The sequence below is a fragment of the Giraffa tippelskirchi genome, chromosome 1 (assembly GCF_054371585.1).
Source record: "Giraffa tippelskirchi isolate mGirTip1 chromosome 1, T2T-mGirTip1v1.2.pri, whole genome shotgun sequence".
In the NCBI taxonomy this organism is placed as follows: domain Eukaryota; kingdom Metazoa; phylum Chordata; class Mammalia; order Artiodactyla; family Giraffidae; genus Giraffa; species Giraffa tippelskirchi.
Window position 1 is genome coordinate 59,504,936 of NC_137275.1, and position 27,275 is coordinate 59,532,210.

The 27,275-nt window shown below is 34.1% G+C and overlaps 1 long non-coding RNA gene across 1 annotated transcript in view; it reads left to right on the plus strand.

Annotated features, from left to right (window-relative positions):
• The window catches only part of LOC145521151 (uncharacterized), a 229,621-nt gene that overhangs the window by 164,936 nt on the left and 37,410 nt on the right, over nucleotides 1-27,275 (plus strand). Inside the window, exon 4 of the long non-coding RNA XR_014065183.1 lies at nucleotides 7,763-7,857. This is a non-coding gene — a long non-coding RNA (uncharacterized LOC145521151). The remainder of the gene's footprint in view (nucleotides 1-7,762; nucleotides 7,858-27,275) is intronic.

Below are 27,275 nucleotides of genomic sequence, written 5' to 3' on the forward strand. Positions count from 1 at the left end.
AACTGTCATGGCTGAGGAGATCTTTGGTCTCAGGACAAGAGTCCCCCTTCTCCCCAGATTGCCAGCTTTTCTGATTAAAATAGCTTTCATTTCTCCTGACACTTGGCCCCTTGAATTATTGGTTTTGAGTGGTGAGTAGCTGAATCTGAGTTCAGTAACAAGAACATTATCAATTGGATATAGTTTAAATCTAGTTGGCTGTTTGTGATTAGTTGTCTTAAGGTTTTGATTTCATAACTTTGCATTTAGTCATTTGGATTTTGGTTTGCTTACATAAACTTCCAAGACATTAGAGCCACCTCAGGTCTCCTTAATGCCATCTTATCAAATTTAATTTTTTCTGGTTTCATTATAAGTAGTCTTCATATTATATTAATTGACTCATCAATTAATTAGTAATATTATAATATAATTCTGTTACATTTAATTAATATATTTCTGCCATTATTTCCTTAATGTTTGTGTTTTAGAAAGGAGAATGTGGTCAGAGATAAACAAAGCCAGACAACTAGCTTAAGTAGTAAGATCAGATTTTTAATCAGTAATATGCTATTGCAATAGCACAAAAATCCCAAAAAACTCTAAGGTGAACTGAACTCAACTTTGATTTGTACAGAGGTTACTAGGAGTTTTATACAGAAAATAAGGGAATAGAGAGTCGGATGAACTAGAATTCATGAGTTAGTAATATGGAAAACTACAGAAGATGAGAAAGAGGGTTGGTCTGTGTGATACTCATGTGGATTTGCTAATTGGACCGTATCAACATAGGTTCTTACCCTCCCACAGAGACTGAGAGTCAGTCATATCTTCAGTGATAGCTGGAAAAAGCAGCAGATTTAGGACAGGGAGTGGGGAGGAGTCCTGGATTTTCTCAGCCAGGCACTTAAGAGGAGGCTAGGATCATCTTAGGGATGCAGCCTTGAGTTGTTAGAAACTGTATTAGTCTTTTGTCCAAATCTTTAAAGGCCAAAATTGAGTCTAGTCAAAAAGGGCCTCACAGGATTCTTGCTAGAATTTGGTCAAGGAAAGGATCTTTGTCAATGGGCTTGTGAAATATCTTTGGTAGGACTTCATTTAGAATATTGCCCAATCACCAGTGTGATGGTGAGTTTTGTCAACTTGGCAAGGCTGTGGTGCCCAGTTGCTTGATCAAACCCTGGTCTAGGTGCTATTGTGAAGGTATGTTATACTTGAGATTCAAATTTACAATCATTTAAGTAGGCTACCTGTGAAAATATTTTTAACATTGGAGAACCATGACTGATAAATCCCTGGTAATTGTCTCAAGAAATTGACCAAAATTCTTAGAGCCAACTTCCAAGTTTTCAGATCAGATGAACTGACATAACCAATGAAATTTCATTAAAAATATACTGCATAATATTCTGCTATCAACATACAGTATATTAAGATTTATGGGCAAGAATACTAGAGTGGGTAGCCATTCCCTTCTCCAGGGGATCTTCCCAACCCAGGGATCAAGCCCAGGTCTCCTACATAGTAGGCAGATTCCTTACCATCTGAGTCACCAGGAAAGCTCTCAGTCCTTCATACAGATTTTAATTCAGCTTTCTGTTGGTGCTAAAGAAGTGAGACAGTATGCTAGAGGAAGTTGTTTAATGTTAAAAAACATAATCTGTCCAGAGAAAATGAAAATGGCCACAGAGACATAAAAAAGAAAGGAAAAGAAAAAAACATACCAATGCAAAACTGACTTCTTTGGATCCTCTTTAGTTTTGATCTGTTTGTTATTCTCTCTGAGTCTCTGCTATGGTCTGCTTCCCTATTTTCCTCACTAGCACCACTGATGTAGCAGAAATGTCCTCTTCTATTTTCTAATCTATTGGATATCATCTAAGATACTGTTGGGCTATTGCTTCTAAAGGACTTTGCAAAAATGTTGAGCTTTAAGACACATATGCTGTGCAAAACAATTTTATTTTAAACTCTGAACCCAATGAAAATTGAGCATAAATAGAAGATAATTTATGGAGAACACTGTGTATGTATTTCACTCAAGGATGAAGAAATTATTTTCTCTAAGCTTATTTGCTCTCTTAATCCACATTCTTTTGTCATCTGTCATTAGTAAACATTCCACTATAGTATTCTCATGTAATCAGTTGACCCTTTGAATAAAACAAGTAAGGAGATGTGTTAAATTGAAAAAAAAAAGTAAAGACATCAAACAACTATACATCAATATACACATATATTTTGTGTTCCAAATTCTTAATTTAAAAAATGTTATCCTTTCCCCTAAAAGTCTTCCCAGGTGGCTCAGTGGTAAAGAATCTCTCCACTAATGCAGTAGATGTGTGTTTGATCCCTGGTTGGGAAAAGCCCATAGAGAAGGAAATGGCAACCCACTCTACTATTCCTACCTGGGAAATCCCATGGACAGAGGAGCAGCCTGGTGGTATACAGTCCATGATATCTCAAAGGAGTCAGATAGGACTTAGTGACTAAATAACAACCAAAAGAGCTAATTATAAGCTCTGCTTTAAACAAGACAGCATAGCCAAAATGGAGTTGCTTTTGCTGAATCCCAAGTCACCAAACTAAAACTTATAATTTTGTCTCTCTCAGAAATGGAATCTTAAACCAGTCAATCAGGAATTGCAAACTCAGCACTAGTGAGGTAATCTGCCTGATAGACCCCTTCCATACTTTAAAGGAAAGTGATTCTGTAATAACCAAGTAGCTGTTTTGGGTAGCATGATTTCTTTATTCTCGCTGCCTTCTCTCTGCAGAAGTCTTTCATTTTGTACATCCCTTGGAGCTCCTTTCTTTCTGCCATACTGGATTCTTCCTGACTCAGGAATCACTGAATAAAGCCAGTAAGATCTTTAAAATGTACTTACTTAAGTTATTCTATAGTTTATGTTTTCTTTATCTAATTTCCTCCTCCAAGGATAAATTATGCCTACATACTTTTTTCTTTTAAAATTACCAATTAATTTCAACAATTATAGTTTCACATAAAGCCAACTCACTTTGAGCAGCAATATTAAGAAAATAGTGAGTTTTGTCTTCTAAATATTTCTAAACCCTGAATTCATGAAGCAATCTGAAAATACCCAAACAGTATATTAAAAAAAAAAAAAAGCCTTGTTCACAAACATACCCAAAGGGTCTAAAGATAAGTTGAGAATGAAAATAGTCTTGCTATGGACAGATAAAACTCAAAAAAAATACATATCATATCACCTCCATTTAAGGTTTTTTTTTTTTTACTTATGATAATCATTGCATAAGCTTCCACAATACAGTAAGAATTGGGAAAATAAAAGAGAGTGAGTTATGGTAAATATCATTGATTTTAAGGCAATATTAAACACTTAACAAGGCAGCAGATAAACATGTTTTGTCTAATGACATTCAGGCCCAGCATGTATCTTATTATGATGAAAAATTAGTTTTCTAAACCAAAGATCCTGCTAGATTACAGCTGGTATGGTGTAAAGTTAATTTTAAAATTCAGCTTTAAGAATCATGCTTGATGTGAAGTATGCTACCATGAAGGCTTATCTTGATTAAGTGTTTTATTGAATTAGAGAATGTTACATTTGCAAGGAATCTTTGAAATCATCACAGATTCTCAAGAAGAGAAGTTTGAAACTCATTATTGCTAAATTTCAAGGAATATTATATACTAATGTAAGCTCAGACTTATAGAAAACTTGCAAGAATGGTACTTAAAAAAATCCCTGTGTTCTTCATACATTTTTTCCAAGTGTTAATATATTGCTGTATATTGCTATATATTGCCATGCTTTCTTTGGTGCATCTATTTATGTCTATTTTGATGACTCTTTACCCCTACACACTAAAGTGCTTATTTCATAAGAACACGGACATTCCATTTTATAATCATAGTATAATCATCAAAATCAGGAAATTTAATATTGATTCTATATTGTTATTTAAGCCAAAATTCATAATTGGATTTTGCCAATTGTTCAAATAATATTCTTTGTAGCAAGAGTAACCTAGAATTATGAATCACATTCGTCATGTTATTTTCCTTTGGTCTGACACAGTTTCTGAATCTTTCTTTATGTTTTGGACAGTGACATTTGCAAGAAGTTTAGTCTAGTTATTTTGCAGAATGTCTGTCAGTTTTGTTTTATCTGATGATAAAAATTATTTTATCTCATGATTAGATTCAGGTTATACACTTTAGTGACAGGAATACAACAGATGTTTATCTTTCTTGGTGCCTCATATCAATAGGTACAAAATATTAATGTGTTAAAATATTGGAGATATTAACTTTAATAGTTGGTTAAGTTGCTGTTTGCCAGGGTTGCTTTTAACTATAACGTTACTATTTTATCCTTCTTAATTAATAGATATCCTTTAGAGAGATATTTTAAAATTATGTAAACATCTTAATATTCCTCAGACTTTCTCCAACAAATTTTAGTATCTATGATCTATGATAACTTGTTTTTGATTCAGTTATTATTACCATGGTTGACAAATAGGGATTTATTTTCCAATTCTATCATTGTCTAAGTTTAATAGTTGGTGTTCTTTCATAAGGGGGAGCTTTCCTTTCTTTATCTATCTGTTAGCTATCTATCATTACCATCTATTGTTCGTCTATTTTTTTATATCTGTGAATCCTTGAATCGTTTTATTGATATATTATAATCCTTCACTGTCATTATGTATTTTCAACCTCAAATTGTTCCATATTTCACTAGCTTAAGCCTTTTCAAACTAGTTCCTTTTTCTTTGACCCATCATCATAATTTGTTTTAGTCTAGTTGAATATTTTCTTGTTTTCTGATTCATTGGGATATTCCAAGATTATCTTATTTTTCAGCCACATCTTTGGATTCAGGCATTTCCTCACGTTTTCCATTTTGTGGAGAATAGTATTTAGAAACCAAAATTTGGGTACTATGTGCACATTGCTTCTGTTTTTTTCTTGCTTCTTAGTCTTCTTAGCTGATAGATTTAGGGAACCATGTGCCAGACACACATACCACACACACATCTACTTCTATATGTAACTCTCCAATTACTTTAGAACATAGAATAAACCAAATTCCAACACAAGACATGGTTTGTTCTTTCCTTTTTCTTTTCCATACTATAACTTCCTTCTCTGACAAAGCTGGTTCTCATTGTCTATAATATATCTATGTGTTTGAACAGGCTTAAAATGTATAAAAAGATTAGTTTCAGGATTGCTAGTCTCTGTCTTTGTAGAAAAGAAGTCTGCTAACGAGAGTTCAGTATTTCTGGTGTTTGTTTTTGCTGAGCTCATATTCCAAGTAATGTGTTTAAAATATACTTGAGCTACCTCTTTATTCCCCCTCATTTTTCAGTGTGGTTATATTATTCATTTAAAATACATTTTGGTTAAGTTGTTTCTGTTTTCATTCAACTTTTAAGATTTTCTCCCAAACTTTTTGATTTTAATTTTTTTTTTCTTTGAGTTTGTGAGACAATGGAAAAATTTCAAAATCAGGATTGTATTAAAAAAAGATAAATTAGGAGATGTGTCATAATCACACCCCACCCCCATTCATTCCTTATAGGTAACCAATCACATTAGTATTTAAATTATTCTTCAGATACTTCAATTGTTTTCCCATTTCTAATAGCTTAACTCAGTTTCCCTGACATACATCCCAGTTTTTATGCACAAACATAGATTATTTCAATGAATTGAAGGATTCTATTTTTATTATTAGAATATACTGTTTAAGAGTAAACAGAACAGTTTGGATTTAATATTTCTATTTACTAATTTGTAAGATCCTATGCTTTTCTGATACACATTTTAAAAGATGAGAATTTTATCAATTTTATAAAGTCTCATGTATATGAAAAATTTGGTGGTAGTGGTGTAGTTGCTAAGTTGTGTCTGACTCTTATGACTCTGTGGACTATAGACCACCAGGCTCCTCTGTCCATGGATTTCCCAGGCAAGAATACTGAAGAGGGTTACTATTTCCTTCTCCAGGATATCTTCCCAACCCAGGGATTGAACCTGGGTCTCCTGCATTGCAGGTGGATTCTTTTCCTAATCTATATAATTTGGATAACACTCAACACTCAGTATTTGGATGTTTCTCAATAATTTACAGCTGTCATTTTTTCTGGTACTAAGATCATTTCTCACAAAGTAACAATGCATGTTCTGCTTTTTACAAACACATGTGGTGGTGGTTTAGTTGCTAGGCCATGTCTGACTCTTGCGACCCTGTGGACTGTAGCCTGCCAGGCTCCTCTGTCCATGGGATTTTTCTTGCAGGAATACTGTAGTAGGTTTCCATTTCCTTCTCCAGGGGATCTTCCTAACACAGGGATCAAACTAGTGTCTTGAACCTATGCTCCTACAATGCAGGACAATTCTTCACCGCTGAGCCACCAGGGAAGCCAACAAACAGATGGAATCCATTTACAAAGCCTACCAGTGAATTGTTACTGAATTCCTATAATGCACCTCACTTTACTGATGAGGAAACTGAAGTTCAGAAAATTGTTTCAAATGGTTTAATAATATCGTGTTAATGTAAAATCCTGAATTAATGTAATGTAAGACCTGTATAGTGAGTCTCTTTCAATCTAGGATGACTTTCACTAAGTCTTGCTAGCTTTTCACTGGGAGGTAGAATAGCTTTTTGTTCAATGTCTGAGGTTAGTTACTCTAAAACATAAACATGGCTTCCATTCATTTAAGGAATTTGAAATTCAGATAAAGAGACAGAGAAAATGCCCATATATTTGCTCCCTATATGCAGCCCATAGGTGCTGTGGTTTTTACTCAAAACTGAGATAGATTTCATGAAATGGGAATTCAACTAAACTCATCAAGAAATAAATAAATTTTAAAAATTCTCTCATGGAGAGAATGATAAATTCATTTTGAAATTTGATATTTTGACATTTGGTTACAATGTCTTTGTAATTGAGTGTTTATAGACTATGTTAATGTTACTAACATGATGTCTGAATATTCTATTTATTTTATGAAGTGTATAATTTATCTCTTAGTCTCTGTGGTTGACTCTGGGATGTAGAAATAACCACTTGAATGCACCACTGTTGAAGCTCCAGGAGATTTTCTACTTTAATATTTGAAGGACATTTGCAAGAAAGCTAAGGTCACTTGAATTCCTGAGTTCAGTTTTTATTAGTAGAAGCACTCAGGTCAGCCTCTTGACAATTTTTCTCAATTAGGAAACACAATAAGGTATGCAAGTAATATGTACTGGAGCAAAAGAACATCCTGCCCTGGTCATGCAAGCTTTAGTGACATTTTAAGTAGAAAGGTTGAAGGAATCAAGTCCATTTTGGAGTAATTTTGTAAGCTGGAGTAAGATCGATCCATTCTACAATAGAAAACTTCTAGACCATAGTGAAAATAAAAGCAGCTTATAAAAATGATGTTATACTACAAAATCTAAACTTTGGTCATGAGAAAAGACTGAGCTTAAAATATAACTGAAACAGTATTTTCACCTGACTCCCTAGTGAGTATGTGAGTGTGCATGGGTATGTGCACAAAAGAATTTCCTTGAGACTACAGAAGTGGAATAATCAGTTTGCTTTGTATCCTTGCCCTAGATCCTTAACCACAAATAAAAATCATTCTTAGTTTTAATAAACAATGGTTCATTCATTCTCTCTTGCAATGCATTTTTAAAAATACTGAGTGTATGTGTGTGAGTCTGAAGTATCTGTGGTGAGCAAAGTATTTTGTCTCAAAAGAACATTGTTTTTTGTTTTTTTCCAGATGACATTTTTTTCTGAAAACTGAACAAGGAGTTCTAGTAACTTTTTCTAGAGAGAGATGATTTGAAATTGGTAATTGGTAAACGTTCTGTTTGGGTGAGTCTACTTGCTTTTGGTGTCTTTTTCATTTAGAGTAAATATTCATACTAAGAAGTTTTTAGCTAGAAGGAAAAATATATTTAACAAGTGCTCCTCATAAAAGGTCATTTTTATTTATTTATTTTTTCATTTTCAATGAATAATATAAACAAGCAATGATTTGGCAGAATGAAAAGCTTTAGGAAACCCATGGTCAGTGAAAAACTAAATGCTGCCCTGGGGCACATCTTTCTGAAAACAATTAACAAGATTTTCTTCCCCTTGGAATTAGATTTTGCATTTAATGAAAAATAATTCATTCAGATTCATCCAACCAAAATATAAGTGTTTACTTAGCTATTACCCTCAAAAGCAGTTTTTGACCTTGAATAGAAATATCTTAAGTCAGGAAAATTTGACTCCCCAGGGAACATTTTAGAAAGACTAACTGAAAAGCTGAGTTAAAGTCATTTTGGTTCATGAAGTGCACTTTGATCATTAACTTGGAAGCCTTATCACAAGGAAATTCAATATTCAAAGCAGTATTGGAGGAGAAATGAAGAGGAAATAACACTACTCTATTTGAAGTGGATTATCAGTTAGAATATGGCATATGCTGAAAACAGTCCTCATTTTGAACCTTTTCTTCCTTGCCCCGCCATGGTACTCTTAACAATTGCATTGCGGATGTGAGTTTTCTAAAATGATTGCCCCAGTGCCAAATTATTTTCCTGGTGGTGATTCAAACGAGAGGGTGATTCAAACTAGAGGGGAAGGATGCTCATTCTGGCTACTGGAGAATGTATGTGTAGGGAACATTATTATTGGACTTTTCACTTTGTTCCATGATGATTACAAATTCTGTCTCCCCTCTCATCTCTCTTCTCATGTCTTTTCTCTCTCTCTCCATTTCATCCCCAAACCCCACGCTCCATTCATAGTTAACAGTTAAATTTCACAGGTCTCTTGGTAGGGATGAGTAGGTAGATAGACTTCAGTTTTAGATACATCTTCTGCAAATTCTGTGCTTTCAGTAATACAGTACTTTTGATTGTTTCCTTCACTTTTAATGGAGAATAAGAATTATTTTCTAGGACTTTTCTTAGACCTAACTGAAACAACCTACATGACTTGTTCAGCATAGGTTTGGTAAAGAATAAACTCACTTTTTTCCTCTTGATATAGAAAAGAGCCATGGAAACATTAATAGGCCTCACACTTCAAATGCTTGTTGTATGCACTTACAACAGTGCATGTGTATGCACAGTGTATCAGTAACAGACATCTACTTACATTTCTTCATATTACCAAGACCATAATTTACTTGATGATAGAAATTTGCCATTTTTATTTGTAGATTCTTGTGCTTTTCTCTTTCCAAATCTGTTGGAATACAGCCTATGATTCTCACACAATCTGAGAAGAGTCAGCCAGCTTTAGACCATGCCATTCTATAACTAACTCAGTTTTAAGAAAAGTAGTGTGATAAAAATCAGATGATACACATTTATATTTATTTATAGTAAATATTATATTGTTTATTAAGTAAACATATTGATAATATACTTTTGTTTGTATTAAATATTACATTCATGTTAACTTTATTTACAATGTGTTTCCTTTATTTTCTCACTAGCAAACAATGATTTTTAAAGTCACTTTTTGTTTAAATTTGCAAATGTTCATATTCTTTACAGTTTGAACATCTGTCTAATGTTCTGTATTCTGTGGTTGCTTGCTGTCACTTAATCATACATCTGCCAATGACCTTGAGCAATTCTTATCTCTTTATATCTGTTTCCACATGTGTAATGCTATGATTAGAAATAATCATTTTTTCCTAAAGAGACATAAGTGTAGGGCATTTTAAAATGTTGGAAGAGGATTGATGATCAAAAAATAAAATTTAAATAAAAACCTATCTTTATTTCTACCACAAGTTTTGAAACTGCACGATTGCAGAAATGTTAAGAAAGATTTGAGTTATATAGTGGTAAACTGGAGTGGAAACATTAAGTTGATGTATCCTATTTTCTTACCTGGGTTATAAATTTACTATTAAGTTTTCAAAGACAAGACAGTATGCGGTATCCTGTCAAGATCAAAAATATTTATTTTAGAAGTCACCTATGAATAGGTTCTAGACTCCACAGATGGAATTGTAAAGTTGCTTACAATTACACACTAACCACAGACCCACAAAAACACAGAGATTGAGGAAATCATGAGGTTGGATGGTTAAAAGTCTATCTCGTGGCCAAATAATATTCTTATTTTGGTTTGGGTTTGATTTATTCTTTGTGAAGACAGCATTCCACTACTTCTTGATTTTAATGTAATAAACTAGAAGTTAATCAAGATTACTTTTTAAAAATACATTTCACTTTTTATATGACTCATATATTTAAATCTTCATCAGGAGATAATCTTCAATTAGAACACTTCTCTTTTTAAAAATTGAGATATTATGGCAAAATCCCCCACCTATTTTATTTCTAGAAATTAGTTCTCTTCAAAATATCTATCAGTTTTATCTAAGATTCACCATAGTAGTATTTTATAAATACTCTTATTTACAGTGTTCTTGTGGAAGATTTCCTCTTCCTTCTTTGCTCCGTTACTCACCTGTTATAGAAAAATCTCCTTGAAGTCATTTGATAAAACTTCTTTACTGTCTTTGCCTGCCATTGGCACGAGATTGGCCATGTGAAGAGCGGTCACTACAGATATATACAAACTTCCAGTTCTCAGGATGCCCTGATGTTGTTTCAGTCAGTGCAGAAGCTAAAGAATGGCTATTTCCCATCTCAAAGACACATGTTACCATGTGTACACTGAAGCAGCTCTCCTTAAGACTAAAATACTATTAGTTAACTCAATAAAAATATTTCTTTCTCATCTACTTTGTATTCATAGATGTATAGACCCAGTTCAGTTGGTTTAAATGAAACCATGCTTTATATCCTTCTCACCTTCTTTACTGCTACGACTCAGTAGTTTAGACAAACAGCATCAGCAATGGCAATTCAATATAAATCAACAACTATGATAAGTAATTTTGGAGGAAAAAAAAATGAGTAATCATGCCAGGACAGGAAAAATGCTAAGCATTTTTTTGGTTAACAGTTAACTAAGATTGAGTTTAAGTAAAAACTTTACTGCTACCGTTAAAAGTAACTAGGTATTCAGTCAATAGTATTTTATAAAATAAAATATATGACTCCCTTAAACTTGTTTTATTAGCCATTGATTTATTCCTTAATTAGAACATTTAATGTCTCTTTTTTTAAGTAATTGATACCATAATTTTATTTTCCAAACTCATTATGACAACCAGTCTTTTGCAAGCTGCTCTCATTCCTCAGTCATTCCTCTCATTCCTCTCATTCCTCTCAAGCCACTCATTGTCCTATTTTGACCTGGCAAATCTGAAAGGGTGTAGGACTAACTCTGTGCATAAACCAAAGCAACTGGACATGATAGCAAACATCATAAAACTGGACTAATTAGTTCATTTTAAATTTAAGTTTAAATTTGCTTTAAAACATAGAGATCAACTAATCTTTCAACATACTTAAATACCTGTTTTGCCCAGTAAAATCACTTTCCAGGTTTCAAGGTGATGACTGTCTTCTCTCTTCCTTAAATTCTAGCTCTTTATTCTCTAACTCTTAGGCAATGACATTATGTTAGTCTTCACTGAGAGGAAAAAAAAATAGTCGATAGGAAATACCTCATCTTCTTGTCCAGGAATCGGTACAGAAAATTGAATCAGTAATTAAATTGTCCACTGTCCTTCCTGTTACAATGAAAGAAGAGTCTGTGTTCTCAAAGGCCAATACTTTATTTTGTGGTTTGGACGCCAGGCCTTTTTTTTTCTCAAGGACTCTGCGTCACCTCTGCTTTATTCACCATCATTAATCGCTTCCTCTCAACTTGATAATTCTTACTGCCTCAGGCTGTCCTTACCTATGTGTCTATATATGTACAGATGACCATTTTTGCCTTCATTAATAAAACAGATTTTACACCACATTACTTTTAGATAATATTCATTATTCTAAACTACATCTCAAAAAAAAAACTAAGGAAAGAAAAATTTATAAATTATTTTAATTATTGTGTCCTGTCCAAACTTTACTTTCTCTTATCTGATTTATATTCCCACCAATCAACTAAAACTTTTTTTCTGAGGTTCTGTTATCACCTTCTTCTTACCAACTCAACAAATATTTCCTTCTTCTCTTCTTTAGCTGTCTTTTAAGGTCATTCTATATGCCAGTCATTTGCTTTTTTGAAATACTTTTTTCTCTAAACTTCTTCGACTTCATGGATCACAGCTTCACCATGACAGAGGGTCTTGTGTAACTCAATAAAACTATGAGCTATGCCATGCTGGGCCACAAGATGGATGGGTCATAGTGAAGAGTTCTGACAAACATGGTCCACTGGAGGAGGGAATGGCAAACCACTCTAGTATTCTTGCCATGAGAACCCCTTGAACAGTATGAAAAGGCAAAAGGAAATGACACCATAAAATGAACCCCCAGATCAGGTGTCCAATGTGCTACTGGGATGGAGTGGAGAAATAGTTTCAGAAAGAATGAAGTGGCTGGGCCAAAACAGAAATGATGCTCAACTGTGGATGTGTCTGATGGTGAAACTAAAGCCCAATGCTCTTAAGAACAATATTGCATAGGAACCTGGGATCTTAGGTCTATGAATCCAGGTGAATTGGACGTGGTCAAGCAGGAGATAGAAAGAGTGAACACTGACATCTTAGGAATCAATGAACTGAAATGGACAGGAATGAGTGCATTTAATTTATAGGATCATTATATCTGCTCTGGTTCAGGGGGTAAAGAATCTGCAATATGGGAGACCCAGGTTCGATCCCTGGGTTGGGAAGATTGCCTGGAGAAGGAAATGGCAACCCACTCCAGTGTTCTTGCCTGGAGAATCCCATGGACTGAGAAGCCTGGCGGGCTAGAGTCCATGGGGTTGCAAAGAGTTGGACATGACTGAGTGACTAACACACACATATCTACTACTGTGGGCAAGAATCCCTTAGAAGAAATGGAATAACCCTCAGAGTCAACAGAAGAATCTGAAATGCAGTACTTGGGTGCAATCTCATAAATGACAGAATGATATCAGTTCATTTCCAAGGCAAACAATCCAGCATAGCACTAATCCAAGTCTGTGCCTCAACCACTAAGGCCAAAGAAGCTGAATGGTTCTATGAATACCTACAAGATATCCTAGATCTAACACCAAAACAAGATGCCATTTTCATCATAGAGAATTCAAATACAACATAGAAAGTAAAGAGATACCTGGAGTAACAGGCAAGGTTAGCCTTGGAATACAAAATGAAGCGGGGCAGAGGATAACAAGAGTTTTGTCAAGAGAACACACTTGTCATAACAAACACCCTTTCCCAACAACTCAAGAGATGACTCTACAGATGGACATCACCGGATGTCGGATGAGCAGAAATCAGATTGATTATATTGTTTGTAGCATAAGATGGAGAAGCTCTATACAGTTAACAAAAACAAGACCTGGAGCTGACTGTGGCTCAGATCATGAGCTCTTTATTGCAAAATTCATGCCTAAGTTGAAGAAAGTAGGGAAAACTACTCAGCCATTCATATATGACTTAAATAAAATCCTTTATGATTATACAGTGGAGGTGACAAATAGATTTGAGGGATTAGATCTAGCAGACAGAGTACCAGAAGAACTATGGATGGAGGTTCATAACATTGAACAGGGGGCAGTGACCAAAACCATCCCCAAGAAAAAGAAATGCAAGAAGGCAAAGTGATTTTCTGAGGCGGCATTACAGATAGCTGAGAAGAGAGGCAAAAGGCAAGGGGGAAAGGAAAACATATACACAACTGAATGCAGAGTTCAGAGAATAGCAAGGAGAGATAAGAAGATCTTCTTAAATGAACAATGCAAACAAATAGAAGAAAACAATAGAATGGGAGAGTCTAGAGATCTCTTCAAGAAAACTGAAGGTATCATGGGAACATTTCATGCAAGGACTGGCATGATGAAGGACAGAAAGGTAAGGACCTAACAGAAGCAGAAGAGATTAAGAAGTGGCAAGAATACACAGAAGTATACCAAAAAGTCTTCAAGATCGGGATAACCATAATAATGTGACTCTAGAGTGTAAAGTCAAGTGGGCCTTAAGAAACATTACTATAAACAAAGCTAGTGGAGTTTATGGAATCCAGCTGAGGTATTTAAAATCCTAAAAGACAATGCTTGTAAAGTGCTGCACTCAATATGTCAGCAAATTTGGAAAACTCAATAATGGCAATGGGACTGGAAAAGATCAGTCTTCATTTCCATCACAAAGAGGGGCAATGCCAAAGAATGTTCAAACTACCTTACAATTGCACTCATTCAACATGCTAGTAAGGTCATGCTCAAAATCCTTCAAGACACCCTTCAGAAGAAGTATGTGAACTAAGAACTTGCAGACGTACAAACTGGATTTAGAAAAAGCAGGGGAACCAGAGATCAAATTGCCAGCATCTGTTGGATCATAGAAAAAACAAGAGAATTCCAGAAAAACATCTACTTCTGCTTCATTGACTATGCTAATGCCTTTGACTGTGTGAATCACAACAAATTGGAAAATTCTTGAAGAGAGGGGAATACCAGACCACCTTGCCTGTCTCTTGAGAATCTGTATGCAGGTCAAGAGGCAACAGTTAGAATCAGACATAGGGCAACAGAATGAGTCAAAATTGGGAAAGGAATATGACAAAGCTGTATATTGTCACCCTGTGTATTTAACTTATATATGCAAAGTCACCATGTGAAATGCCAGGCTGCATAAATCACAAGCTGGAATCAAGATTTCCAGGAGAAATATCAACAGCCTCATATATGCATATGATGCCACTCTAACGGCAGAAAGTGAAAAGGAACTATAACGCCTCTTGATGAAAGTGAAAGAGAAGAGTGAAAAAGTTGGCGTAAAACTCAACATTCAAAAAACTAAGATGTTCCTCACAGCACTGCTGGGTTCCTTGAGCAAGCACCTCAAGATGACCAAGCAGAAACATTGTCAACCTTCATTACTTAACCTCAAAGTCACAGAGTGTTCTATCCATAGTATTCACAGCTCCACCAAGATTCAAGTGCAGGAGGAGTGTCAATCACATTTTGTAGGAAGAACATATGGTAGATTTGCCACATATTCTAAGCCAGAATGTATTATTGTACATTTAAATGTATTTAAAATGTTGATGCTGAACTAAAGAAAGGTATTAACCAAAAAATGCTGTCACTACTGTTTTATCTTTCATTATGACTTAGTGTATTGCATAAAGCTCATAGAAACATATTATTAATCTCTTGATTGGTAAAACACAAAAGATTTTTAATTGTGGTTATTAATATATAATTTGCATATGTATTTTGAATTTAACTGGCCCTAAATTCCAGACACTGCCCCCTCTACAATACTCGTATTTTAATAAAGAGATCAGTTTTTTTTTTAAGTCCATTTTTTCAGGTAATAGTTCTAAAACTAATTTCTGATAGATATTTTGTTATCAGTAGATATTAGATCCAGTATTCTAAATCTGGTAGATTATGATATCTACATTTGCACAGTGTTATGGCAGAGGCAGCCTGATAATGACCTTGAAGTATGATAATATTTTGATATATAATAATTCTGACTATATATTTCACAGAAGAAATATATGATAGTTCATGCTATTGAGAACATATTGCCTTTTTTGTTTTGCTGATTGTTCAGCACCATCAGAACAATTTATTATGCTAATAAAAAGGATAATAGGAAAGAGAGATTTTTGTCTGATATTGAGCTATAATTAAAACATCAGAGTTTGAATCTGTTTTTAATATAAATGAGAATTCAATAATAAACCTTCTGTGACACAAATTACTTAGAAGCACAGGAGACTTGAGAATTAATGATAATTTGAACATGCATTTAATAAAACTATGAACTAAACAGCATGGGACTAGAAAAAGGGTGAATTTAGAATATATTCTCAAACAAATGAGTTAAATAAAGACACTCTTTGAATTAAGACTAACTCATTTTTTATCATGGTGTCTTGATATAATCAATCCAAATTTGATTTTTCAGTTTTTCTGATTTTATTTTTATATCCTTTAACACACAGTATTATGTTTTTGTTTTTGTTTTTTTTTTTTGCAAAGAGAGGAGGTACATGTATCAGTCCTCGAGTTCACGAAATTATAGGTTCATCTTTTTTTAAAAGAGGGAATATTCACAGAAGATTACATATCATGGGAGATAATTACTTTAGGAGGTAAGACAACATGTCCAAAAGCTCTTTCATGAACACATAAACCTGGGGCCTTGAGTATATTCTATTTTTCAGCTGCATCAAATGTGACTCTGATGTGATTTTAGCTGCTCAGGTTATGTCGGTACCTCACCATCACCAAAAACTGATTAAGTAAATAATAACAAGTGGGTCCCTTGCATTTCAGTTTTTTTTTTTTCTTTTTCTTTTTTTTTTTTTTTTAGTGAAACTGAGTAGAAAAGCAATAGCAACCCACTTTCATTTTCCAAGGTGCCTCAATTATGGGACCTTATAAAGTGAGTGTTTAGAATATAGCAATGTCTTCATGTTTAACTTCTGGAACCCTTTCTTTTTGATCTTTTCAGTGGCTGCAAACAGACAATTAGGTAGGTAGTCAATGAAGTCTTAAAATTTTTTGAAAAAATTCAGACTAATTAAAAAAAAATGGCTAGCAGTAGAAATGACAGCTAACTCAGTAAGTTCAAACTTTAATTGACTCATTTAGTATATACATTAATCCTCTAAGAAAAATGAGACAAAAGAGTGACCTTGTGCCCAAGGTCACAAGGCTAGTAAGTGGCAGAACAAGAGATTTGAACTAGTAAGTCAACCTACAGAGCCTAAACTTAGCCACCAAAAGAATTCAGAAAGACCCATTGATTTAAAAGGTAGGGTGATTGCTTAATCTTTAACTTTTTGTTTGGTTGGCATCTACCAAACAAAAACACATCTTCTTTGTGTTGAATCTTTTACTGTGCGCATGTGATTGTAAAGTTAGCTCTGCAATGTAAAAAAAAAAAAATGAAACAAAATATCATGTAAATCAATAGCTAGAGTTTGTAAGAAATTATATAAAATCTATTTATTTGGATACTTAGTTTTTTCTCTTATTTCATACAAATACTCCTCTGCTCCTGTAAAAAGTTTTGCTTAGCATCTCTCAGATAATTATACATATATTCACTAAATAATTTATACAACTGGAAAAAATGAAATGTATGCAAAAGGATGATGGTTTTACCAAATTTGACAGGAGTTAGGTCTGAAAAAGAAATTCTTTGATATGTATAATGATGGTTACATATTTACTTAAGTATAGAGATTGCTAAGGTGACTAATGTGAAGGGTAGTGAATGTGTAAGTGTTAATCACTGCTATATTTTTGCTATATTTTTATTTATAATCTGTAACTTGTGAATGTAACTGAATTATATTTTTATAAAGTGTCATATCTGAGCCCCTTGATTTGAATCACCTGTGAATAGCTTGTGGTAATTTCCTGTCCACAGGTAGAGTTTGGCAACGTTTAAGGAGATTCTCAGGCAAGGCTTTTTGCTATATTAAAATTTAAGAATCATTCCCCTAAAAAGTAGGTACCATTATTTTCTCAAATCTTTAATGATTTGTAATTTCTTCATATTAGACATTCATGAAAAAGTTTCCAATAAAGAGCATTTTTCACTTGAGAATTTGCAAATCAGGTGAGGAGAGCTGATAGGAGTCTTCTGAGATATGCAAACACACAAGATTACCACCTGCAGGGCTTGTAACTAGGACTGTTATTACAAGGAGACACTGCATTGTTTCTAATATATTTTGGCTTAAAGCCACTTTCCTGTACATTATGGAATTTATGTGCACAGATGTCCTTTCTTCCTTCATCACAGTGATGACCGTTCTGACAAAGAAAAGAAAAATATTGAGCTACTTACATTCATGCTGACAATTTCTGCTACAGAATCATAAATTAGGAAATATAGTTAGGATGTAGTTATAAGATAGACTGAAATTTCATTTTGCTGGCATTTATTTCATTCAGGCACAGATTTAGAATGAAATGTGATTGCCATGACATAGATTTTATTAGTAATAACCATGAAAATGCCATAGTGCTTTATGAATTATAAAATGCTTTACTTCACTTGATCCTCAAGTAATTCTATGAGCTGAGCAACTATTACACGCCTTGAGAATTGGAGTCAATTGAATTGCCAGAGATGACTGAGGTGAGAAGTGGAAAACCTGGAAACTAAGCCTCCTAATTCCAGAATTATTTATTTTAGTGAAATATACTCAAAGTTTCAGAATAATTGTCTTTTCAATGTAACAACTTCTATTTTAGAGGCATAAAGGACAGATCAATAATCAAAAACTATCATCTATTCTTAAATATTCTTAAATATCAACCAAAAGAAACTGGACTTTCTCTCAGAATGAAAGCAGCACTTCACATGGGCTACATTTGACTTAATGAAGAACTGTATTAGATAGGAGTGCTTTTGGAAGAAAGTAAATAAACCTAATGTGGATGTTAATAAGAAATTTATTTTACTCATAAACATGATATCTAGCGTATCTAGTTGAGATAAGGTTCAGTTGATGAAAGAATTATTTGAGAAACCAAGTTCCTTTTGGCTTTCTTGTCTACTATAATTTAGTTTTCATTATGTACAGCTTGGCCCACCGCTTAGCGTTGACCTCCACATTCTAAATATGAATAAAATAGAAAGATGTGGGATATATTCTGTTTATGTGTCTATAAGCCCTGCTTCCACTCTATCCACTTTTGCTGATGTCTTATGTATGAAACTATGTCACACCATCAGTGTATTTGCAAATGATTCTGGAAATATAAAAATCAGACACTTTTCTGACTAGAATAAAATGATTTTTTTTTTTTCTTTAGCAAGGATGGAAGGGAAATGGGCAAAGTGAAAGTGAAAGTCTCTCAGTCGTGTCCGACTCTTTGTGACCCCATGGACTCTATAGTCCATGGAATTCTCCAGGCCAGAATACTAAAGTGCGTAGCCTTTCCTTTCTCCAGAGGATCTTCCCAACCCAGAGATCGAACCCATGCCTCCCACATTGCAGGAAGATTCTTTACCAGCTGAGCCACAAAGGAAACCCAAGAATTCTGGAGTGAGTAGGCTATCCCTTCTCCAGGGGATCTTCCCGACCCAGGAATCAAACCAGGGTCACCTGCATTGCAGGTGGATTCTTTACCAACTGAGCTATGAGGGAAGCCCTGGGATATGGGCATTTGGTACATAAGTAGAAATGTCTGCCATAAGAACCCAAGATGATGTCTTTATTCTTCTGCTATCACTACATACTAGTGTGAGCTTCATCCTCAGGCAGTTCTGGTTCTTGAATGTGTCTTTGGGAAACAGTCTAGAAGTTCCTATCTTCTAACCATAAACATTCTGCTCTTTTCGCTCTGCTATCCTTGTCTTTTGAATATAATATTTAGGACTGATGCAGTGCTTTCTGAAAATATGTAAAAGTCACATGGCTGTGGTTATCACTATTTGTTTGATCGTTTGGAAGATAATCTGCAAAGTTTGAGTGTGTATTTTGATTGACATATTCTCCTGAAACACATGAAATAGTCCCTTCAGGTACAACTTACCTTTCTTCTGAAGTAAGTTGTAGAATATACCTAAAGGTTATTAATAAAAGACTTTTGTAAGCCTTCCATGCTAACTGTGTCCTGTTCTTGGTAATGAAAAGCCCAATTCCAAGATAAAATGTTTTATATATGTCATGAATTTTATGTAATACATGGATTCGAGGCATAACCACATGTATTGTTTCAACAGTGTAGAATGTATGTGGTAAAAGAAAGAGATATCTCCCCCCACCATACAAGGGTAAAAGGGGTTATGTTTACTGCCAACACTCCTATTGTAGTATTTTTTCATCCTTTTACTTTGAAAAATAATATAAAAATAATTTGGAGTTCCTTTTTAAATACACAAGCTTTGCTAATCAAAGTGCTGACAGGAAAGTTAATGGTTAAAACTTGAACTTAGATGCACGTGGTCTAGGGGAGAAGAATCAGCTCCAACTTATGCAAACTCAAACTTTCAAAGGTTATCTATTAATAACATCTCAGAGTCCCATTTCTTCATTGACAGTGTGGAAAAGTAATAAAACATTCTTCACTAGGTTGTGTGCATATGTGTGTGCTAAGTCACTTCAGTCATGTCTGATTATCAGACACTCTATGGACTGTAGCCCACCAGGCTCCTCTGTCCATTGAATTCTCTAGGCAAGGACAGGAGTGGGGTTGCCATCTCCTCCTCCAGGGGATCTTCCCGACCCAGGGATTGAATCCATGTCTCTTCCATCTCCTGAATTGGCAGGTAGATTCTTTACCACTGTGCCACCTGGGAAGCCTGAGATCAGATTCACATATTTTTAAAGTTAGGTAAACAGATATGTAAGGTATACAGAGCAGTCAGAAAAATAGTATATAGCCTGGATAAACTAACACACGTGTGCTCAAATATACACACACTTTCTAGAAGGGTAAATCAATACCTCACTAAGTTTTTTGACATAATCCTCCTATGAGTTTTCTCGTAACATCCACAAACAGCAAGGATTTGCATTTCCTGAGTCTTCACTCCAAGTAGCAAAATAGCCTTCATCCCTTAAGGAAGAAATATAAACAAATATGTAATTTGTATCTCATCATCAGTAAATTATTATTTTTTGTTGTTATTTTTCTGACATGACATGATTCTACCATCATTTCCAGTTTTTGGTTTGTGTATGTGTTGGAGATTCTGTGATAATCACTGGATAACGATCTGCTGACTCTTCCAAATATCCTCTTGTCCTATTCTTCCTCACTAAAAGAACCAGCAGTATTTAGCCAAGTACTTGACCAGCCAGAGTATCATACCCAGACCGCATTGTCCAGCCTTCATTCTAAGAGTGGACATGTGACTGACTGTGTTCTGACCAATGCGATATGGTCGGACCTAATTCAAATCACCAAGTTTCTGGATAGTTTGTTTCACAGCATTATCAAGATGGTAGCTTATTTGTCATATCATTCTATCTTCTTTAAGCTTCTTTCATTTTGGATTTTCTTTCACTCACAGATAAAACTACTCCTAATAAAAACATTGTACAGTTTATTTATAAGGAACACAGCTTCCAATAGGAGCATCACTTCTAGTATTTTAAATGTTAAAGGTATCATAAAGTATAACTTTAAACAATTTTATTGATAATTTGTTAAAGAAATCCTGTTTGATTTTATTCTTTTATTTATTTCCTTGAGGAAAAGAGTATCATATCCATTTTGCAATTTATGAAATCATTTAAATGAAAGCCATTATGTACTCAATGACAATGGTATATAGAGATATATAGGCTTGAGTTGAAATGCTTTTTAGTGGCCAGATAATGTTAGTGTTTATCGTTCAGGCATGTCTGTCTTTTTGTGACCCCATGCACTGTAGCATGCCAGGCTCCTCTGTCCATGGAATTCTCCAGGCAAGAATACTAGATTGGATAGCCATTCCCTTCTCCAGGGGATATTCCTGACCCAGGAGTCAAATACAGAAAGGCTATTAAGGTATAGCTTTTATGAAGAACACATAGAAATCTTAAGTGTCCAACTCAGTGTAAAACAAGCTGAGGTGAGCACACAGCATGAAAACTCTGCCAAGATCAACTTATAGAACATTTACATATTCTCTGTGATCCATCCATTTTGTTGCATGTTCTTAATTTTTATTGCTTTACTCATTGTATGAACAAACTATTATTATTTCATTTTTATCCACTTGATGTCATTTAAATTGTTTCTAATTTTAGGCAATTATGAATAGTTTAATCCAAGTTTTTGGCATATCCAGGCATATCTGGGCATATATCAGGAGTTAAATTGCCAGACTTTATCATACATGTGTGATTAATTTTATTTAATAATTCCCAAAATAATTGTATTAATTTGCACTGACACAAGTAACAAAAAGTTGTAACTGCTCAACATCTTTGCTAACATTTGATAATATCAGTCTTTTAATTTTATCCATTCTGCTGAGTGTTTAGTACTACCTAGTTATGGTTTATACTTACATGTTTTGTGATGAATAATGCTGAGCGTACTTTATGTATTTTAAAACATGCCTACTTCATGAGAGCAGTGCCTATTCAAAACATAGTTGTACTAAAACTTGCTCATCTACCTTTTTATTGTTTTGAAGATTATTTTTGTAGTTTAGATTCATATACTTTGGAGGCCTTATCTGTGACAAACTTCATTCATGTATTTCATATTCACTTTCTTAATGTAATTTTTTGATGGACTAAAGTCATTAATTAAGTAAAGCCTGATGGATCTATTTCTTCTTATATGCTTAATAATTTTTTTGAACTTAGTCTTTAAAAGCAAATGAACAAATTGAATAATTTCTACTTACCAAGTCATATATATGCATTATATTTTATTATGAAAATAATCTCATAAAATTATACATATAAAATATATACAAGATAATATGTATAATATATACATAAGATATATAAGATAATATACATAAGAATGTATATATATGTAAATAGCACATACAAAATGATGAAACACTTTCTATGTATTGTATAAATTGTGTGGGAAGGGAAGAAAGAGCAAGTTAGAGTTTGAATATGCTTAAAAGTAATTTGTTTCATTGGGAAGCTAAAAATTTTTTTATTGTCTATATACTAAGGTGAAATATCCTTTAGAGTGTCTCTAATTTATGTCAAATGCAAAGTTGGTAAGATTGAAATTGGAATTTTTACTTTTACTTTATCATTTGTTCGTATAGAAACATCCCTAAAAATGATGATTATAATTAAATGTGAAACAACACAACTAGAAATAATGGCTTAATAGGAAAAAAAAGAGAGAAAGAAAAATGTATTGATAAAATGTCACTACAAATTACCATCAAACTAAGGACTTCACAGTGTTATACTCTTTTTATCTTCTGTTTCAATAGAGTGAAATAAGATTAAATCGACACTGGACTCAGAAAACTAAGCAGCTTAATTTGAACACTTGATTCCGTAATTCCATTCACAATGGAAACATCATTAAGCTGTGTTTCTTGAAAAAAGAAAGGAACATTTGAGTTACTATACACTAATGTTGCTATACCTGTATAAGCAAAATAAATTTTATTTGGGGTTAAATACAGTTAATTTTTAATGGTTAAAAGATAAATTAGAAGAAGATATTTATTTTTATCTGAATTTTATTTTAAATTTTAGTAATAACTGACATTGTGTGGAGAGGAAAAGAAAAAATAAATTGGCAGTATTGTGCCCCAGGTTACAGAGTGACAGATGTTTTCATATTGTCAAGCGATTATTTGATGATTTTTTAAAAAAAATTTAGGGGATCTATGAGTCTTAATTATACAAGTATGAAGAGCAATCAGAATCTATAGTATAATTCAGAAATTTACAACAGTAAAAATGAAAAATTAAAAATATAGATTTCAAAAATACATGTCAATTGTTCACATTTATTTATATATGCTAGGCTTTAAATCTTATTTCTGAATACAAGACACAGAAGAACTATACAAAAAAAAAAGACCTAGATAACTTAATGACCTAGATAACTACAGTGGTATGGTCACTCACCTGGAGTCAGACATCCTGGAGTGTGAAGTCAAGAGGGCCTTAGGAAGCATCACTACGAACTACGCTAGTGGAGGTGATGGAATTCCATCTAAGCTATTTAAAATCCTTAAAGATGATGCTCCTAAACTGCTGCACTCAATATGTCAGCAAATTTGAAAAACTCAGCTGTGGCCATAGAACTGGAAAAGATCAGTTTTCACTGAATCCCAAAGAATGTTCAAACTACCATACACTTGTGCTGATTCCACATGGTAGCAAGGTAATGCTCAAAATCCTCCTAGCTAGGCTTCAGCAGTACGTGAACTGAGAACTTGCAGATGTATGGGCTGAATTTAGAAAAGGCAGAGGAACCAAAGATCAAATTGTCAACATCTTTTGGATCATAGAAAAGGCAAGGGAATTCCAGAAAAAAAATCTGCCTCATTGACTACACTAAAGCCTCTGACTGTGTGGATCACAACAAACTGTGGGAAATTCTTCAAATGATGGGAATATTAGACCACCTTACCTACTTCCTGAAAAATATGTATGCAGGTCAGGAAGCAGCAGTTAGAACCCGACATGGAAAAATGAACTGGTTCAAAATTGGGAAAGCTATGACAAGGATATATATTGTAACCCTGCTTGTTTAACTTATATGCAGCGTACATCATTTGAAATGCCAGGCTGGATGAATCACAAGCTGAAATTAAGATTGCTCTGAGAAATACCAACAATCTCAGATATGCAGTTGGTACCACTAATGGCAGGAAGTAAAGAGGAACTAAAGAAACCCTTGAGGGCGAAAGAGGAGGGTGAAAAAGCTGGCTTAAAGCTCAACATTCAAAACAAATACAATATTGTAAAGTTAAAAAATAGATAAATAAACTAATATAAAAGAAAGAAGAAAAATTCAACATTCGAAAAACTAAGATCATCTCATCTGATCCCATCACTTCATGGCAAATAGAACGGGAAAAAGTGCAACTGACAGATTTGATTTTCTTTGGCTACAAAATCATTGTGGATGGTGACTGCAGCCATGAAATTAAAAGATGCTTTCTCCTTTGAAGAAAAGCTATGAGAAACCTAGGCAATGTACCAAAAGCAGAGACATCACTTTGCTGAGAAAGGTCCGTCTAGTCAAAGCTATGGTTTTTCCAGTAGTTGTACACAGATGTGAGATATGAAGCATAAAATGTAAGATTTGAAGCATAAAGTTACTTTGCTGATTAAGGTCCATCTAGTCAAAGCCATGATTTTTCCAGAAGTCAGGTATGGATGTGAGAGTTGGACGATAAAGAAAGCTGAGTGCTGAAGAACTGATGCTTTTGAACTATTTCCATGGTCTTTGTGGTGTTGGAAAAGACTCTTGGGAGTCCCTTGGACTACAAGGAGATCAAACCAGTCAATCTTAAGGGAAATCAACCCTCAATATTCATTGGAAGGCCTGATGCTGAAGTTGAAGCTCCAATACTTTGGCTACCTGATGCAAAGAGCTAACTCATTGGAAATGACCCTGATGCTGGGATGATTTGAAGGCAAAAGGAGAAGAGGACAACTTAGCACACAGGTGAAATATATTTATTACTTTGCATTAAGTAACTTTTCCATATTCATGCTCTGCTAACCAACAATCATCTCCAATGAAATATGTCATTATTGATGAACACACCTAATCTTTAGTCATCTGTGCCTCTGTATTCAGTGGTTGAACCTAGAAGTATCTTTATTATCATTTCCACATATTATGTTCTCATCCATCTTTCAGTCCTGTTTTTTTCCCAAACCCATCCCAAATATCCATATATTTCCAGAAATCTTTGTATTATAATAAGTTACATCGATTTTTCACCCTCTGGACTTCTGAGGATTTATTTCATTGAGCAACTCTTTACCAGCATTTCAACTATTTGGTATATTCTTCGCATTAAATACTTTTTAAAAACGGTGTTAATGTTCAATTATCTCCTGGATAATACTTAATAGCACTGCCCATGGCTTCAAACAGGTAAGAGATCAAGCATGTGTTTTCCTAATCATTATGTCTGTGCCCTTTAAAAAGTCATTTAGTTAACACTCAGCGTCATGATTTGTAAAATAAGGGCAGTTATAACCATTTCAATTTGGTTTTTCGAGAATAAGCGTAAGTTGATAAACATAAAACACTGAAAGTATTTCCCGACAGAGTTGGTGTTCAAAAAGTATTACCTATGAATAAACTTTACATTTTGGAAAAGGAAATGGCAACCCACTCCAGAGTTCTTGCCTGGAGAATCCCAGGAACTGCGGAACCAGGTGGGCTGCCATCTATGGGGTCGCACAGAGTCAGACACGACTGAAGCGACTTAGCAGCAGCAGCAGCAAACTTTACATTATTGTATTTACTTTTTTTTTAAAATAAATTTATTTATTTTAGTTGGGGGCTAATTACTTTACAATATTGTAATAGTTTTTGCCATACATTGACATGAATCAGCCATGGGTTTACATGTGTTCCCCTTCCTGGACCCCCCACCCTCCTCCCTCCCCATCCCATCCCTCTGGGTCATCCCATTGCCCCGGCCCTGAGCCTTTGTCTCATGCATCGAACATGGAATGGTGTTCTGTTTCACATATGATAATATACATGTTTCAATGCTATTCTCCCAGAACGTCCCACCCTCACCTTCTCCCTCAGAGTCCATAAAATTGTATTTACTTTTATAATTATTTTATATTAATATGTATTTTACTAATACTTGAATAGCTTAATAAATTAATGAAGCCTAATGATTATTTCAAAACTACTCACAAAGTATAAATTGAAAACTACTAAAATAAATTAATATTATCTCTAGCTTTAGAAATTTTTTAATTGTGAAAGAACTATAACATAGTTTAAAATATGAAAATATGGTGTACTGAGTTTCATATATCACGTGCAAACAAAATACTGCAGTTCAAAAGTGAGAGAGAACTTCTGCTTTTGGAAAATATTAGCATACGGGTCACTTTTGAACAAGGCTTGATGGAATCATAGTAATTTCTATAGTTTGAAATGAATTATAGCAATTTACATGTAGAGAAAAATACCTTTAGAGAAGACTTAAGAGTCTTGAAAAGTGTGTGTGTATAATTTGTTCTTTAGCATTAGGCTGTGCGGAAGAGAATAGATTGGTAAAATCAGAAAAGGAGATTTGGCATAAGGTGAGGTCAACCCTGAGTGCTTGGCTAAAATCCTACTCTGATTTTGGAAGGTAATCATGGAGAAAATTGTGCATTAGCAGTAGCAGTGTATAAGAAGGCACAGTTGTGAGTGGTGTGAATGAGGGACAGGTGGCACTTTAGGAATTATTTCCATAGTCTGAGGTGATGGATAATAAAGATCTGGCCTAGGGTAATGAGAGAAAGTGTAGCTTGAATACGTTTAAATTAAGGATGAACGTTTTGCTAGGAGTGCATATGGGAAAGGAGATGGGGTGAGTTTTCTGAGAAAGGCTCTTATTTTATTTAGAATTATGAGAATAGTGTTCCTTTATCAGTTATATGCATGATGACTGAATTAGAGTGTGGAAAACATTATGAAGGACTCAAAATAAATGATTATATGGTTGAAAGATAAAGGAAATGACATTTTTTTTATTAAGGTCTGACAGAAGTGAAAATTTATTTACCACATATTTTTGAAAATAAGATGATTTCACTTTAATAGATAAT